This window comes from Mobula birostris, chromosome 5 (genome assembly GCF_030028105.1).
Source record: "Mobula birostris isolate sMobBir1 chromosome 5, sMobBir1.hap1, whole genome shotgun sequence".
In the NCBI taxonomy this organism is placed as follows: Eukaryota; Metazoa; Chordata; class Chondrichthyes; order Myliobatiformes; family Myliobatidae; genus Mobula; species Mobula birostris.
This window is the reverse complement of record NC_092374.1, coordinates 57,015,159-57,033,432: the sequence shown is the minus strand read 5'-3', so window position 1 is coordinate 57,033,432 and position 18,274 is coordinate 57,015,159. Positions and strand designations below refer to the sequence as shown.

At 42.2% G+C, this 18,274-nt stretch overlaps 1 long non-coding RNA gene across 1 annotated transcript in view; it reads left to right on the top strand.

Annotated features, from left to right (window-relative positions):
- Window positions 1-998: 998 nt before the first annotated feature.
- Window positions 999-18,274, top strand: part of LOC140197251 (uncharacterized) — a 100,689-nt gene continuing 83,413 nt past the window's right edge. The window contains exon 1 of the long non-coding RNA XR_011885894.1: window positions 999-1,041. This is a non-coding gene — a long non-coding RNA (uncharacterized lncRNA). The remainder of the gene's footprint in view (window positions 1,042-18,274) is intronic.

Sequence of the window (18,274 nt, the reverse complement as noted above, 5' to 3'; positions counted from 1 at the left end):
GAATTATCTAATAGTTCCAAATTTTGCTTTTTTGAAGTCTGTTTTTCATCATTTTGACACCTGGATTCCAGGTGTTTATCCTTCTTCATTTTCTGCTTAGAGCTAATGGATAGTCTTAAACTCAGAATGTGCTAACTTTGTACAGGCATTAACTGACCTCTCTGCTAGCTTGACAGAAACGTTTTCTCTCGTTGTTTCTAATCTTACCATATTGGAATCATATTTTTATTATTCCTAACCAGATCAGATGATTAGTGAATTCAACCTGTTTCCAGAGGGCAGCCAACAGATTGCTTGTCAATCTCGCCTATCGCCATCAATTAGTTTGTATTCTTTATCCTGCCTTCAGATCTCATTTGACCTCAGTGTTTAATTGGAGACTATTACAATGTTTTATTTGGATTTCATTCTGTTCTGTCATATTCCACCTCCCACACCATCCTATATTTAGAACACTAGCTACATATTTTCTCAAGTCCCAAAATGACATATCCACAAGCACCACCTTGGTCAATTCGAGAATCTGTGCAGCTATCTTAACTCCAAGTCCTAGACCCGTGGCTTCATGAGCAGCTGTTAACATGAACTGCCAGTCTTCATTGTTATTGTAACCACAGGAAAACTGGGTGTTTCCTCTGCACCTGAAACAAAAAGAAGCACTTCGTACAAGTGCGGCAAAATTATTTAAGTAACTCAATTCCATGGGCTAAGCAGCCAGCCTGCAGCCGTGGACAATGTTTTAAATCACATTGGATCAGCTTGACTGCTTCCCACCACCTTTGCCATCTTCTCCTGTTTAAGGCCTTGACTAAGTTTCTAGGCCACCCTGCTTACGTGGTTCAGCGTTTGTCGGGTAGGGTTCCTGTGAAGTGCCTCGAGTCGCTATATGATGCTAAACATGAGCTTTTTGCTTTTGAGATAAGTATGATACACACAGGAATTTGTATCTCTGTGGGTGGTTTCATCACCTCGGGAGTTTCAAAGTCGACGTGTTTGAAATGCTGTTGCAAACGAAGGAGCATAGCAGTATATTTCTGCACGGTAAGATCCCATAAGCAGCAACGTAGTGAATGACCAGACATTCTGACTTAATGATGAGGGGTAAATAACAAATGCCAAAACCATCATACCTCAGAATATGTCTCAGGTATGCAACAAGTTTAAATTTGAGTGTTCAGTACTGTCTAGCAGCCTGTCGCTCGTTGCTGCCGGAGAAGGTGTCTGTGTATGGAAGTCTCTTGCTTGCTGTCCTGAGGGAAAGCCCTTTTGTTCGAGTGATCTCTCTCTCTCCCTCCCTGCTGTTGGCGGATGGTGCTGGAGCAAGGTTTAATCAACACAGATTATAGATTTAGACTCTGATTCAGGTTTATGATGTGTTCTAGTTTCTAGTTCTAGTTCTGTTCACTCTTTTTTGTTACTACTTTCGCGTGATGTTTGAATTGGGGCAGCCTGCTGATAATGAACACTGAGCTGAACTGTACTGAAATATGCCTTTTCAATTTGTCTTTTATATTCTGTGTTTTCACTCATTATTTTTTGTTGCCGTTTGCGTGATTTTTTTTGCACGGGGGGGGAGTGGGTTTTGATGTGTAATGTTTTTCTTCGAATGGTTTGGCTCCATGGTTCTTCTTTGTCTTGTGACTGTCTGTGGAAAAGATGAATTTCAGGGTTCTATACTGCAGACATTCTTTGATAATAAATGTACTTTAAATCTTGAATATTGAACCTACCAGCATTGTAAGCTGATAGAACTGCTGCCACATAGCTTCAGTGACCTGCATTCAATCCTGGCCTCCCAAGGTGTCCATATGGAACTTGCATAAATTCCCCTTGGTCATCTGCCGGTACTCCGGTTTCTACCCACATTCCGAAAACATGCTGGCTGGTTGCATCTGGGAGGAGTTCATGGGATGTGTGTATAATAACATGGGTTAGAGCAGGGTTAGTGTAAACACAATGGTTGGCATGGACTCTGTGATCTGCTAGTACATTTGTAAGTATATCCAATACATCACAAGAGGTAGGCCAACGCATTCCTTTTGCTCTCAGACAATCAGCAGGTGATCAAATCGGGAACATTTGAGAAGTTGAAAGTGTTTCCTGATTCCCTGATTCCTTCCAAACTGTACAAAGAATGAGTGTGCGCAGAAATAGGGTTGGCAGGTTTCAGGACACTTACAAGTGGAAGATGTTTTGGCATCTTATTATTGGCTCTGCCAATGTAATACAGAGTGTTTACACTCAAGTTCAGAGAAAGGAAAGGAGGACCTTGTGTTTCTGTAGAAACTTTCGCGAGCTCAGGAAACCTCAAATTACTGTTAAGGTAGAGAAATACTTTGAAAGTGAGGTTGCAATGTAGAGAAGGAGCAGTTATGCAGCAAATGTTTCCCAGTAATGTACAGCAACATTTAACATTGGTTAATACTACAGCTGGGTGTTATCCTTGATTCAGGATTGACTTTTAAATCCCACATAAAGAAAGTGACCAGAGCGGTGCCTCTGGAATTAACAAATATTGCACAGCTACCTCCATTTCTGTCAAACAATGATGCTGAAAAGCTAATTCACATCTTTATATAGAATAGACTAGATTACTGCAATGCACTTTTTACTGGCTTTCCAAAGCAATCTGTTGGCAAACTTCAACTCATTCAGAAGGCTGACGCTAGTCTTTTAACTAAAATCAGGATGAGGGAACATCTATATCACTTCCATACTAGCTACTCTGTGTTGGCTTCCTGTATCTTTGAGAATTGATGTTAAAGTTATCTTAATTATTTTTAAAGGGCTAATGGTACATCACAGAATCATTTATGTTTTATAATTCTGCTCAAGCTCTCAGGTCTTCTTCTGCCAGACCCTTAAATTTAAACAATTTCCCGCACAAGATAATTGTAGGTCAACTTTTTGAACTATGCTCCTAAATAGTGGAACTTAATGCCTAAAACTATAAGGGATGCAGACTCGGTTGCCACTTAAAACACCAATTCAAAACCTATTTATTTAACCTTGCTTTTAACTAATATCTTTATGTCCAATGTTTATTTTTATTTTTCATTTTATTTTCATGTTTGCACTTTATTCCTTTGTAAAGCACTTTGAACGAGATTATCTCTATGAAAAGTGTACTAATAAATAAGTCATTACTTTTATTATTATTGTATTTTCTCAGCTCCAGCTGGTAAAACCTGAACTACGGGCAAAGCCAGGCACACTCATTTCTCATTTGCTAGGAACTCTCAGATTATTCTGGTAGTGTTTAATACTGTGTATTTATGTATATTTACATAAATATTGCTGTGCAGGCCCAATTGTTTAATGCTATTGGGCAGTGCCTTTGGGATGATACCAGCTGTAGATATTACTACTGGGACAATGTATACCCTATTCATGTTCCATAGTCTTTCAATTTCCTCTTTGAATTCAGCATATTTCTGATGTTTTACACTTATAGATTTCAGTATGGTATGTGTGCCTGTTTGAAATGACTATATCTATTAAGTAAGTTATTCTTGCTTGTTTATCCTGTAATATATCTGGATGGATTTTCTGTAATAATGGTTCGGTCATACTGTAATTTGTAGGACTCTGAATCTAAAACTAGATCAGGCTTCCATTTATAGTAAGGTATGGTGTCTTTTATGAGTTTGTCTTTTAAAGCAAAATTTTGGTGAATGATGTTTGCCTCTTGATTGTACCAGTGTAAGTAATCAGATTGAGTTAATTTGCTGCAGGGTTCCGTGATGTGTTGGATTGTTTCTGGATTCTCTTGGCATTTTCTGGATATATTATGTTAAATTTGTTGGTCTTTTTTGTGTATTTTGATCATTTTTGTGTTAACCACCTGGTCCTGTACTGCCACAAAAAAAACCTTCTCTTTCTGGGAAGAGTTCTCCAACTCTGAGCCAGGCATTTGACACTTTCTTGTCAATGTCTAGTCTGCTCAGATCGTGGAGATGCCTTCCATAGAGGGTAATGCTCCTCAATCGGTTAACCTTTTCTTTTATAGTGATAAATAGCTCATTTTTATGGGTTGTGTTTTCATTTAGGTGTAGTGGTGTGTACTTCTTATCAAATTGCATATGCTAACATGGAGCGCTGAATCCTGTTTATATTGATGAAAATACATCCTTAGAAGTTTTATCTAACCATTGTACAATTTTTTAATGTCTGTTATTCCTCTTCTTCCTTCTGCCCTAGGTAGAGTTAATCTAAGTGTATTTGAGTGTTCATAGTGTTTTCTAAAATTTGTCATTTCAGTTCTTATTTTTCTTGGTAAATTTTCCAGATTGGTTTTGACCCAATATGTTAGGATGGACACATCAAAAATGTTTATTGCCTTTGTTATATTTTTACTATTGAGCTCTGTTTGGAAGTCATCCTTGAAGTAAGTTTCATCAAAACTTAACCTGTTATCGAAATATGATCTCGTTTTTTGCTTGTTGATTTCCCAGATACTTATCTGTTTTTTTATATAATGTTCTGCACTTACCTAGTCCCAAGATCATGTTTATATCTTTAGAAAATATTTCTACTGTTTGAATCAATTACTTTAGCTTTACTGATGAAGAAGCATATCTTTTCAAATCATCAATGTATAGATTGTGCATTAAGGTATAATTTGTTTGGTTGTCTCTGATTTGATACCCTATTTTTGCCCAATTCATTTAATTAGAGAGCAGGTTTAAAGCTAGACAAAACCATGGTGGGCTTAGAGATTTGCCCTGGAAAAGGCCGTGGTTTATTTTGATTACAATGTTTGTTCTTTTTTTGGTTTTCATTGATAGGGTGATTCTAGTATGCCAATGTTGTAGGAATTTCACAAGTATTGGATGTAGTTTATACATATTAAGAGCTTCTATTAACCGTGTGTGGGACAGAATCAAATGTTTTTTAATAGTCAATATAACAACCTGAAAAATTTCTGCTTTCCTGCCGGTTTGATTTAGAATTACAGAATCTATTATCAGTTATTCCTTCCATCCTTCCATTCCCTTGCGGCATCCTTTCTGCTCTTCTGTAAGTATATTGTGGTTATCTAAGCGAGTGGTGATTAGTTGTGAGATCCATGATGTTACAATTTTATATATAGTTTGTAAGCAAGTAATAGGACGATATTTTGATGGGTCATTTGTGATTTCTCCTTTGGATAAGAGATACGTTTTACCTTCTGTCAAAAACTCAGACACTTTTTCAGGATTTTTAAGAAAATTTTTAATATATATTAATAAGTATGGATGAAGTCAAGTAAATTTTTATACCAATGATTATGAATATTATCACTGCTGGTACTTTCCAGGTGTGAGTATTTTTATAACCGCTTTTAATATATCCATGTCTTCAATCTGTGTGCATTCTTTTTCCTCACTAATACAGCTGGCTTCTTGGTTGGGCGTCACCCTGGTTGACCAGAAATTAGACCAAAAGTTCATTATCTCTGTGTTTGTTGGTAGTTCTGCAATAGGGTTGGTGATATTTTGCTGGGTCAATAAGAGTAATGATAATTATTATTATTTCTTCTGGATGGTGACAACAGGGTCTTTCATAGCCCCTTTAGAAAGCTGACAAGGCCTGGGTTCAAGGCACATTGTCCTCGTGAATGCATTGGTCACCTCTGCAATCCCACACAGACCGGCTGTCAGGGATTGAACTCCATTTTCAAGAGTCCAGTAATTCTTTCTGAGGAGACTTCTAGCAACCTCTTATGAGTTGTGGTGGGAAGTAGATGGATCCCCACACTCTTTGTTCTATACTTTCAGTGTGGAAAAGTCAAACCTAATTGAAGAGGCATTTCCATATAATGAAATCCATGATATTTATAGACCTACAACGAAAATGTAATGACTTGTAAGTCATAAACACGAGAAGTTCTGCAGGTGCTGGAAATCAAAATCAACACACATAAAACATCGACTGTTTATTCATTTCCATAGATGCTGCCTGACCTGCTGAGTTCCTCCAGCATTTTATGTGCGTTGCAATGAATTGTAAATGTTCGGGGTAGGCAGGATGTCGCTCCAACCTGGTGTGCAGGCTTGGAGCCGCTGTTGGAGATTCAACTATGCTCGCTGGCTGGGTAATGAGCACCAATCCATTGAATCTCTGCACCCTGGGATCGAATGGTATGGTCTAGGTTGCAACCCTGGTGTCCAAAGGCATGGCCAGGATGGCAACAGGGCATTAGGCAGCTCTGAGAGAATGCCGCACAAAGCACATCTGACAGTCTTTGACTGTTGGTCCAGCCGCTGATGGGTATTTGCCAACTATAATTATTTCTCTTCTGATTTTGACAGTTTTGAACTATGCTAAGTCAGGACTGAATCTGTCTGTTCAGATGCAGGATTCCCAGTGGAGCCTGATATTAAGGTCTGACTGCCTATGTAAAAGAACTTATCGCTCAGATCCTCTCCTCCATCTTCCTTCTCACCATAAACACGTGCTCCTGTGTTTTAAACCCTCTGTATATATTCATTATTTGGCAGGTTTCACATAGAGTTATTAAACGTAGCTTGAAATAAAAGAGAAAAAGAAATACCTGCATTTTTCAATGTCTATGCTCATCACAGGACATTTTGCAGTCACAGTTATTAGACTGGAGGCACAGCAGCCAATCAATGTACAACAAGCTCCCAAAGCAGCAAAGTGATAGTGTCTACATATTCAATTCGCACTGAGATTAACAGATAAATATTAGCCCAATCTTGCCCATCCTTCTTCAACATATTGCCTCAGAATCCTTTATACCCACTCTGGAGGGTAAGCAGGGCCACAGTTTAATGTCTGAACGGAGAGACTGCACCTCTAGCATTGTCAGACAGCTTCAGTACTGCACAGGAGTGTTAGTCTGAATTTGTATGGAAATCTTGGTGATGGGACTTAATCCCGGAGCTTTCTTGCACACAGCAATGTCTGGTCAGGGCTAAGATCACATGGAAGCTACACAGAGAAATGTATCCAAGAGTGCTTCTCACTGTCAGTGCTGAGTATAAATGCAGGAAGACTTTTCAGAAATACTAGAATGAAAGCCTTATCTCAAGAACAGATGCAGGCTTAAGGGAGAAACTGAGAATGGGAGACAGGGAGACAGGTGGGAGGGGACTAAGATCAACAATTAAAGAGATACAGTGGATTCCGGTTAATTGGGCCTTCAGTTAATTAAGACAGGTGTTTATTTGGGACAACACTTAAATAACAAACACTAATTGAGAAAATAGCTGGGATTCCTTTCACTTGCTTGGGACAACTACACTGCTTAATTGGGACAGAAGACTGTTGTCATTTGCATGCTCTTGCGTGACCATTAGATGCTACATTAAGCTTAGAGTGAACAGTTTCTAAATAGCTTCTGTGGTCACAAAACAGTGATCTTCGTCACTGACAGTTGGTAAGTAATAAGCAGTAAGACAATTTAGAATTATTTTGCTCAGTACGGTTCCAAGCATTCAGGTTTGGAGATGCTAGAAGCGGCTGTGAGTGAAAATGAAATGATTTCACTCCTTCACCATGTTAGGAATTATGAAGAATCTGAAGGCATCAACGATTATCTTGAATGTTACATTGAAATTGAAAATTCGGAGGACACAATCATCAGGTTGCGTGAAGTCAATCCATTATCTGCACTTGATGCCTATGTTGATTTTGTTCATTTATAGTCAAAAGGACACAGCAGATGAATTCCTCCATCGATAACTACAAGAAATTAATACACAGTTTTATAGTACTTTAGAGGTAGTGTTTTTATTTGTTCTGTATTTCATTCAAGTACATAATTTGTTACTCAGTTAAATGGCAGTTTGTCTTTTTTTATATCTTTTAACTTTTAACATAAAACTTTAGCTAAATGGGACAGCTGCTTAATTGGGCCAAAATGTACTGGTCCTGATTAACTAGGATCCACTATAGATCCAAGGTTCATCTTAAAAAGTAATGATAGTGAGATCAGCAAAACTCCGAGAGCACTTGTACTCACATACATTACAGAACATAGTATAGATTAGGCTAGGAACAGGCCTTTTGGCCTATGTTTTCCAGTTTAATTAAGATAATGACAAATAGTTTAACTACTCCCTTCTGGTTGCACATGATCTATATCTTTCCATTTCAGCTTCATTGTTGGTTTTGAAAACAAGACTGTGGATTAGAACATTGAATATTGTCTTCTAATATTTGAACAAGCACAAACACAAAGACTGTGTACAAGAAGGGGCAGAGTCATCTCTACTTTGTGAGGAGACTGAAGTCATTTGGAATATGCAGGCCTCTCCTTCACACCTTCTACCAGCCTGTTGTTGCTAGTGCAATCTTCTATGCGGTGGGGTACTTGAGCAATGGCATCAACAAGGGTGATGCCAACAGGCTCAATAAACTGTTAAGAATTAGAAAGGCTGGCTCTGTTATACGAGTCAAACTAAACACACTGGAGGCTGTGGTAGAACAAAGGACCCCACAGAAAATCCTGGCAATTCTGGACAATGTTTCTCACCCTCTGCATGCCACCTTGACTGAACAGAGGAGCACTTTTAGTGATAGACTAAAGACTGAATTACACTTCTGAGTAGTAGCCTATGCCATAGCCTACGCAAGTGACATACACCGTTGTGAGCATTTATACTTGGCCGTTGGTATGTCTGCGTTGCTCTGCAATTCACCGCCAAAATGCTAGTTGGCGGTGCGGTTTCTATGCCACTGTGTTGAGTTTCTTCAAACTCAAACTTCAAACGATGGCGACTGAAACTGATGGAGGATGAATTTTCTGTGCTTGTCCAGCTACTGAGAGACATGGACGAGGAAATGCATTTCAAATATTTTCAGATGTCGGCAGGTAGATTTGACGATTTGGTTCATCGTCTCCAACCATTTATTTCGCATCAATGTACACACAGTATACTCAGAGACTGGCAATCACCATTCGAGTTTTAGCTTCAGGTGGAAGTCAACAGGCTGTAGCAGCTAGCTTACAAACTGGCGTCAAGCACAGGGTCCTCCATGATTTCGGAGGTCTGTAAAGCTTTATGGAAAGCATTGCAGCCAGAGTTCCTTCCCTGCCCTTCAGTCACCCAATGGGAAGCTATTGCAGTGTAGGAGGAAATACGATGCTACCAAGCGGACCAATCACAGTTGCTGCAGTCTACGTCGCCACAATGCGTAGTTACATTTTTGGGGAGGTGCGCATCAGCCTACAGCGTAGGGTACGTGGCTACGCTGTACCTATGGCGTAGATTTGACGCAGAAGTATAAATTGGCCTTAAGACAACTGTGCCGCTCCAAAGAGCGCTGTATGAGATATTTCTTACCCTCGGCTATTAAGCTCTATAATGAGTCAATCTATAGCCAGGGAAGTGATGACACCCTCCTGTTAGACTGTTTGAGGTAACTTACTTTTTATTCTTTCTATTTTTCTTCTAATATTTGTATATCTGTGCACTTGTAATGCTACTGTGACACTGTAATTTCCTTTGGGGTCCATAAAGTATCAATCTATCTATCTATCTATCTACGGTGCTTGTGATCAACTCTAGAATAATTTCTGCCTTTTCATAACAAGAGGGAAACATTGACTTATTTCCCATGGAGGCTGATTTAATATTACGATGATGTAGTGCTGAGAGAAACAGCCTTGAACTGTTTATTCAGGTCAGATTATTTCCCTCCTTTAATGAAACATCCCTTTAATAGTGCATACTTGCCTTTTATGAAGTATTCACTGCTAGTTATAGCAACGGGTCAGACGCAAGTGGTTGACTGGTCAGTAAGATGTCCGTTGAATTTTATCATAACATAAAGTGATCAAATTTTATTGCACTATTAAATTTGGTGGGATAATTTTGGCCCCTTCATTTATATAATTTATGTATGAGTAAAACTTTGAAAATTCTACATTTTCATCAAAAGAGAAGACCAGCATTAATATGTCAAACACTAAGGAGTCCATAGCTGTCAAAATCCAGAGAGTGTGGGAGGATTAACAGCTGAGAAAGAACAATGTTCGATATTTTGTCTTAATTTGACAAAGAATGTTTGGTCTTAAAGCTGAAGGTGGAATTAGCAGCACAAGCTAACATTATGAAAGTACTGAGTTTCAGAAGCCTTGCCAAAATGTAGGTTGACCTTTAACAATGAGATATTAAGTCATAGCTTTGTTTGCTCTCTCAGGCTTATGTATGACCCCATGGGACTTGATCAAAGAGGAGCTGTGTGTGCTTCCCCATGTCCTGGCCAATATTTACACCCCAACCAAAACCCAAAAACAGATTATCCCAAAATTATCAGCAATCATGGAAACACCAATGCCGTTAAACGTAAAATCCAACAAAGGGTAGTGGATTCGGCCCAGTACATCATGAGTAAAGCCCTCCCAAACATTGAGCACATCTATGTGAAACAGCATGCATCATCAGAGATTGCTGCCACCCAGGTCACGTTCTTTTCTCACTGTGGCCATCAGGTAGAAGTTACAAGAGCCTCAGGACTCAGCTTCAAGAACATTTACTATCCCTCAGCCATCAGGCTCTTGAACAAATGGGGATAACTTCATTTACTTGCCCATCCATTGAGACATTCCAACAAACAATGATCTCACTTTAAAGATTCCTTATCTTATTATCTCATGTTCTCATTATTTATTACTAGTTATTGCTGGTTTGGGTTCGGAGGGGATGACCTGGCTGCAGACCGTGTTGCTGCCCGCTACTCGGAGGCATCGGAGTTGGTGCAGTATAACCAAGGGAGATTGTTTTGGATATTTCACTTGTAATCGCAAGATTCTATTGGACAGTGATAATCTAAGCTGCTGCAGGCCTGTTACCCTTATCTGGTGGAGGGACAGTCAACATGAGAGCGATGTAGCCTCAGTTGTAGTGAGAATTAGGCATCAAGCCTCGGGCTTGCCTGCTACTGCAGACCAGGTGAGAGACGCAGAAGCACCCCAGCATGGTTGAGCTTGGCAGGAGCCTGGCCTCACCCATAGGTGCTACCCTCCCATGTTCGAGCGGTGGAATGGCAGGCTGGATTGCATACGTCTGTACACTGCAGGGAGACTCTACCATTAAATGCTGTACATTGTTGCTCAGCGTCTTGGATATTATATGTTTTTTTTGAGTAAATATGCTTCCTTGCTCAAAATTTTGAATTGTGTTACTCACTATTTTTGAACGTTTTCTTGCTGTTTTGTATGCTTTGCACCTTGGCCTCAGAGGAATGCTGTCTCGTTCAGCTGTATCTATGTATGATTTGAATTATAATTAAACTTGATTTAATTTGATTTGATGGATAATTTTTGTTGAAGGAGCCCCTAGGAAAGGCAAAGAGGTAATGATCTGACAGTGAAACAGGTAAACACAAGAGATTCTGCAGATGTCATATGGGGGCACTGGGAGCGGACCCAAATGCAAGACACAGACACTGAAGTACTAGGAACAGGACCAGGTGTGTCAAGAAGGCAAGGGAAGGAGGGAAAAAAACAACGCTGTACAAGACACAGGCCCTGGACGAGACTAGGATACAGGGCCTGGGCTAGGACTAGTCAAGAAACATGGAACCCGGACAAGGAATTAGGAACAAGAAGCCTGGACTAGGGACACGGGAATCCGGAACTAGAGCTTGACAAGGACCCGGAACCTAGGTCTTGACTCGGAACCAGAATCCGGGTTTAGGCTAGGACAAGACATGAGACTCCTGGACAGGATGACGGAACTCTAGCACAGGGCTGGGTGAGGCACTCTTGGACTGGGTGAGGCACATGGACAGGATGAGAACACGAAGCCTTGACTTGGACTTGGGAGACAGGAACGCAGAGCCTTGGTCGAGGGAGAACAGGAACATGGAACACAGAGCCGGGACCCCTCCTTGGGAACAGGACTTGGGGCCAGGGATCTACACAGTGTCAGGATCCCTCCTAGGGAGCAGGATGTAGGGCTGGGACTCATACACAGCACACTGAGAAACAGATCTCCACTCAAGGTAGCGGCAAACAGCCGGACCTACCCAGCAGAGGTGACAGCACAAAGAGATGGTTCCCAACACAAGGTAGCGGCAAACGGCTGGACCTACCTAGTGAAGGCGTGGACACAGAGACAGTTCCCAACTCAAGGTAGCGGCAAACAGCCGGACCTACCTAGCGAAGACGAGGACACAAAGAGACAATTTCAAACAATGAAAGACAGTTCCTTGTCTAGACACAGCAAGGCCCCGATCTTGCCCTGGCGGTTGAACCTGATGGCGTTACAGGCAAGGACACAGGCAAAGGTAGCAGGCAAGGCTTCAGAAGGAAGGGGAAATGGAGGGAACAGTCCAGCAAATGAAACTGAACCCAGGGGCTATTTATGTAGCCAGCCCAAAATCAGAATCATGTGCCTCAATTAAGGCACACAACAGGACAAGGGAAAATCGGAAAACCTAGAATACGGATCGCTGGACCGGACCGTGAATCGGAATGCGGACTTCATGGACCGGACCATGACACCAGATGCTGGAAATCCAGAGTAAAACACATTATACATGGGTGCACTGACTGGAATAGTAGTTAGAAACAGCAATCACAAATAAGTTGGCAGTGCCTCCTCCCTTCTTCCTCTTTCTCAGCTGTTTCTCATACATATTTTTCCATTGAGGCAAAGTTGTGCAGAGTGCACCAGGCCATTGTGAATGGTAACTGTTTTGCCAAGTACTGTATCCCCATTCAGAGTGATCCAGGCAATAGAATTGTTGTTGACCATATCGATGTCTCCATCCATCACAATTTGTATGTCAGCACATTCTTTGTTATATGCATTCTGTCCCCGCATGCTTGGCTCATCAGCCACATGGGCAGTGAATGCCTCTAGTTCCCCAATTACCCTGCACTTCATTGCTATGCTGACACCAATGCCCTGATGGAAGAGCAGATTGCTGTAGAATGACAGAATTATGACTGGTGCCAGAATGCCCGCAGCATCATTTTTCAGGTTCCATGACACAACAGCTCAATCCCTTCTAGTTACTATGTCGGGAAGTACCAGCAAAGAAATAAAATAGTCCATGCACTATATTGCATCCCTCCTCCAGGAGTCTGTTCTCCTCTTCATTTACGTGAACAATGTTCCTCAGCATGCGTCACGTCTAGATAACACCAAACAACTGTATAATGTTAGCAGCACCCAGTAGAAATCAACCAGCAACCAGACCATAAGCCAGTGATCCCTTTAAGCAGAGTTACATTGGGGGGGGGGGAACGTCCACCCAGCTGCTGAATTTGTGTTGCGTTGTGCAAGGTTAATGAAAGGCATTGAGCTGTGAAATAACAGCACTGGCAGCAAGGCAGCCGCTGCAGGTTGACTGACATTGTAATTTTTAATCTCTTGCCAATGCAGTGCCCAGTGCAATGGGCCTTGTCAGAGCTCTAATGGAATCTGTAGTGCCCAAAAAATTGGTGTAAGAAGCAACAATTCTCGTCTAAGTTAGTTTATTTCATTATACTTTCCATTGCTTTAAAGATTGGAAGATGACAATCATTCTAATCTTAAAAGTTGGGTATTGGAATCCTAACTATGATTTCAGCACACTCAGCGGAGGGCCAGATTGACAATCTAAATCACTTCTGATGGCCAATCGCATGAAACCTATTTCTTGTAAAACAGGTGAAGAAGATGGTGCCAGCAAACAACACTACCAAAGGCGACATCCTCAAGATGGGTCACGAAGCAATTCTTTTCACTTCGTTTTATTTCAGATACAGTTCTGCTACTGCTAGAGCCTGTAATCTATATCCTGGCAGTGTGATTTTGGGTCAATCCGGTGATCTGTCGCTTTGCTGTCTCCGGGAGTGTTTCACGAGGCTGTGACCAAAGTGTGTGGCATGGAGGACAGGAAGCCAGGAGATGGAGTGGCGTTGAGCCTATGATCAACTCCATCTCTCGCTGATCTCACTGATTAAAGCACTGAGGAAGATTGAACTCATTGAGGCGAATGCGGAAGGTGAGCAAGTGTTCAGTGCCATCTACCAGCCTCTCACTCACTGCTGCCAGAGAAGGTGTCTGTGTGTGGCTATTTCTCACTCTCCTGCGATGCTGTCAGCAGATGGTGCCGAAGCAAGTTCTAACTGACATGGAGTATCAAGGTTAAACCTGGGTCCCTGGAGCTCTAAGGCAGCGGCACTACCTGATGCAGTGTCATATTTCCCCTCCAATATTTAGTCTTTTTTTTGAAGTCACAAGTTACAGAACAACCTGATTTTCTTCAGGTTGCTGCAAAACAGCAGCAGGAATGTAATGTTTCCTTATTTAAAATTCAGAGAATTTTTGCTTGAGGATTTATGTATTTGCTTGAAAACATTTCTAACCTTGTTCTGCAGATGCAATGTCACTCCCAGCTTTTATCAAAACAACATCCTATTGATTTTAACACATTTGTTATTTTTCAAATCAAATGAAATTTAAATTATTAAAACCTTACCACCTCATGCTCAACCAGAATAAATCATTTTGCTTTGTTAGACACCAGGTTCTGTTGCTTCGTGTTACTGAAAACTCTGAAGCTCCATAATCAATCTGCTGACATAAATCAACAGGTTCTGTGGGAAGAAAGGAATGATTGGGGTTTCAGGTTGAACCCGTGCATCAGAACTCACGCTGCTGCTCAACTTGCAGAATTCCTCCAGCAGATTGGTTGTTGCTTCGGATTTCAGCATCTGTTGCCTCCTGTGTCTTCTCTGAAGTTCCATAACTTCTGTTTGTCTCATTTGCTCTACATGGTATTTCCCTCTCTCGCTATCAAACCACACCAGGATCTAGTTTCACCAGTCTTAGTGCAAAGAGTGGACAGGTTCTGTTTTGGTATACTGCCAAACAGATAACAAATAAATTGACACAAGGTTAACACAGTACTAAGAAAACACAGGGCGCACTACTGGTTTAACAAATTAAACATCGAACAGAGCTCCAGTAAATTTGCAAAGTCCAGGACAGAAAGGGGATCATACACTCACTTGCCCATCCATTGAGATATTCCCACAACCAATTTTCTCACTTTAAGGACTCTATCTTGTTATCTCATGTTCTCATTATTAATTGCTGTTTATTTATATTTGCATCTGTACAGTTTGTTGTCTTCTGGTTGATCTTTCATTGATCCTGTTATGGTTACTATTCTATAGATTTGCTGAGTATGCCCGCAGAAAAATGAATCTCAGGGTTGTATGTGGTGACATGTATGTGCTCTGATAGTAAGATTTACTTTGCAGTTTGGTTTTCCTGGGACAACTCCTGGATGGACTGTATCAATTATCAAGACATTGGTGGGCAAGGTAGGGAACAGCTAGATTTTGGGCTGGGGATAGATAGGTTGTGGAGTGAGATGAGCCTGATGCATATACCAAATCAGTGAAAGAGTAGCTTTAGAAGTCCGGATACATTGCCAGCTTGATTTGCATGTCTTTAAAGATGATGGTAGTAATCCTGATTTGAAAAGAGTGGCCAACAGAAAAAAAGGAAAATACATGAATTTTGACACCCCAAGGGCTGACTGAAAGAAACACACATCAACCACCACCCACCACACCCGCCGCCCCATGCTTACTTCTTGGAAATTTTCATCACCACGTTAGTATTCTGCCGCGGAACAGTGTAAAATACAATACACTCTTAAGGTGGGAGGAGGAAAGTTTCAACAAAATCCATGGAGTAAGTCTTTTACACAGAGACTAATAGATTCCTGGAATGGGCTGTCAAGGGTAATGGTGGAAACAGAGCTCATAGTAGTATTTAAGACGCTATTAGATAGACACATGCATATCAACTGTGTAAGTTATCCAGAGGCCAAGTGTAATTTCCAGTGTGTAGAAATGTGGATAGAATTGGATAAATAGCATATTTTACTATCTTTACTTTTCTTCTTTTAACTCTCCTCACGTTTGTAATACTCTTATGATTTTCCTATGATCAAAATGATGGCTTCTTGAATAAAGCTCTCTTATTTAACTGGTTCAGTTATGCAAAAATTAGGTTTTCCTCACGGTTAATGATATGTATCAGAAGAGTTCATGACTTCTAATACAACATTTAGAAGCAGGAGGTGTCACAATGGCGGGGGCTTTGGGAGCAAGGGTGGACCCAAATGCAAGATGCATCTTGTGAGGTTACTTAAATTTAGTTTATTGTTTGAAACCAGGAGAGCAAGGCAGGAGTAGGAATAGCGAACTGGACAAGGACTGAGGACTAAGGCTAGGCTGGGACCAAGGATCTGGGCTAGGACTCGGAATCAGCTCCCAGAACTAGAGGAGACATGAAGAGGCTAGGGTATGGACTCCGAGCTAGAGACTGGACAAAGACCCAGTACCTGGGTCTTGCCTTGGGCTCGGACCCCAGAACCAGGCAAGGACATGACATGGGCTAGGGAGGGGAGGAACATGGGAACACAGAGCCTCGGTCTCGGGGAGCAGGTACATGGAACCATGGACACATACACAGAACACAGAGTTGGGGCCCCTCCTTGGGTACAGGACATAGGGCCGGGACTCACACACAGAACAGAGAGCCGGGACCCCTCCTTGGGTACAGGACACGGGGCTGGGACTCACACACAGAACAGAGAGCCGGGACCCCTCCTTGGGTACAGGACATAGGGCCAGGACTCATGACCCTCCGTGGGGCAACGGCAAGATGGCCTGACTTACCCCACAGAGGCGAGGACAAGACATGACTCCCCGCGGGGCAATGGCAAGACGGCCATACTTACCCCCACGGAGGCGAGGACCAGACAAGACAAAACATGACCCCCCGCTGAGCAACGGCAAGATGGCCTGACTTACCCCACAGAGGCAAGGACAAGACAAGACCAACATGAATGAAGACCAGACAGTACCTTTCTAGCTCCGGCGATCGAACTAGACCGAAGTGCAGGCAGGGGCTGCAGACGAGAGCTAGAGGCGAGAGGGGCAGAGAAGGGATTCAGACAAGGGGGTAGGACAGGAATCACAGACCACCAGGGCCAGGACTTGACTCAGAACTGGGAAGCCGTCGGGGCCAGGACTTGACTTGGTGCTTGAATGCCGCCAGGACCAGGACTTGATTTGGTGCTTGAATGCCGCCAGGGCCAGGACTTGACTTGGTGCTTGAATGCTGCCAGGGCCAGGACTTGACTTGGAACTTGAATGCCGCCGGAGCCAGAACTTGACTTGGAGCCTCTGGGTAGTGGTGAGCTCTCGACTCGGCCCAGGAACAGTAGACAGCGGCTCCTGATTCTCTCCGGCGGGTTAACCCACCTTGATGAGGAAACTTTGCAGGCTCGCTTCGGTGAGGTAACTGGACAGGGTTGCTCCGGTGAGGAAGGGCGAATTACCAGCACTCGCTTCGGCAGAGACTAGGCTTGCTCCAGCCAGATGACAATGGGACACCATACCTTTGATGACTTTGCAGATGCTCCCATGCTGAGCGGCTGAAAGCCGAAGACTATAAACTACCGGTTCAGCCGAGCGTTAATTGCCTCTAATCACCAAAGTCGAGGGACACGGGAAAACAGGGAATCAACGGTCCAGATCGTAACATAAACAAGGTAAATTTTAAGGGATCCCGATCCGGACCATGACAGGAGGAGGCATTATGGACTTTAAGCTTGTTCTGTCATCTAATGTAATGCCTGGACTATGCCCAATTTTAGAGGGGTATAGCATAGAAACAGGCCCTTTGGCCCACTATGACCATGCTGACCTTTGTACAGTATTCCCATTCACCCACATTTGACCCATTACCTTCTTTGTCTTGGTGATTCATGTGCTCATTGGGACAATTCTTAATTTCTCTGCAAGTCATTAGATCACCAGTCCTGTGAATTAATTGTAGGACTGCGCTCATTACTGTGTGTTCTAATGGAAAGTTAGATGTTTCTTCAATATCATGAGAGCCTCTGCTTTCACCAGATTCCGATTCAGATTTATTCATCACATCTATGTCGAAATGTTCAGTGAAATGCTTCATTTGCATTAACATCGAAAACACTGGGAGATGTTCTGAGGGCAGCCTACAAGTGTGACCACACATTCCAGTGCCAACATAGCATGACCCACAATGCTCAGCAGAACAACACCGAAAACAGCAAGCCACAAAGCAACAACAGGAAAACAAGCCCCATTCCTCTTTCCCAATGCACATAGACAGTCACCTAACTTAAAGACAGGCCATCTTTGGCCTCCTGCCTCCAGTGGACATGAATTTGCCTCTTCAAACTGCACTTTCCATGCTCTGTGTGAAGAAATTTCTCCCTCAGCTCCCATTTAAAACTCCTACCTCTCACTTTATTGCTGTGC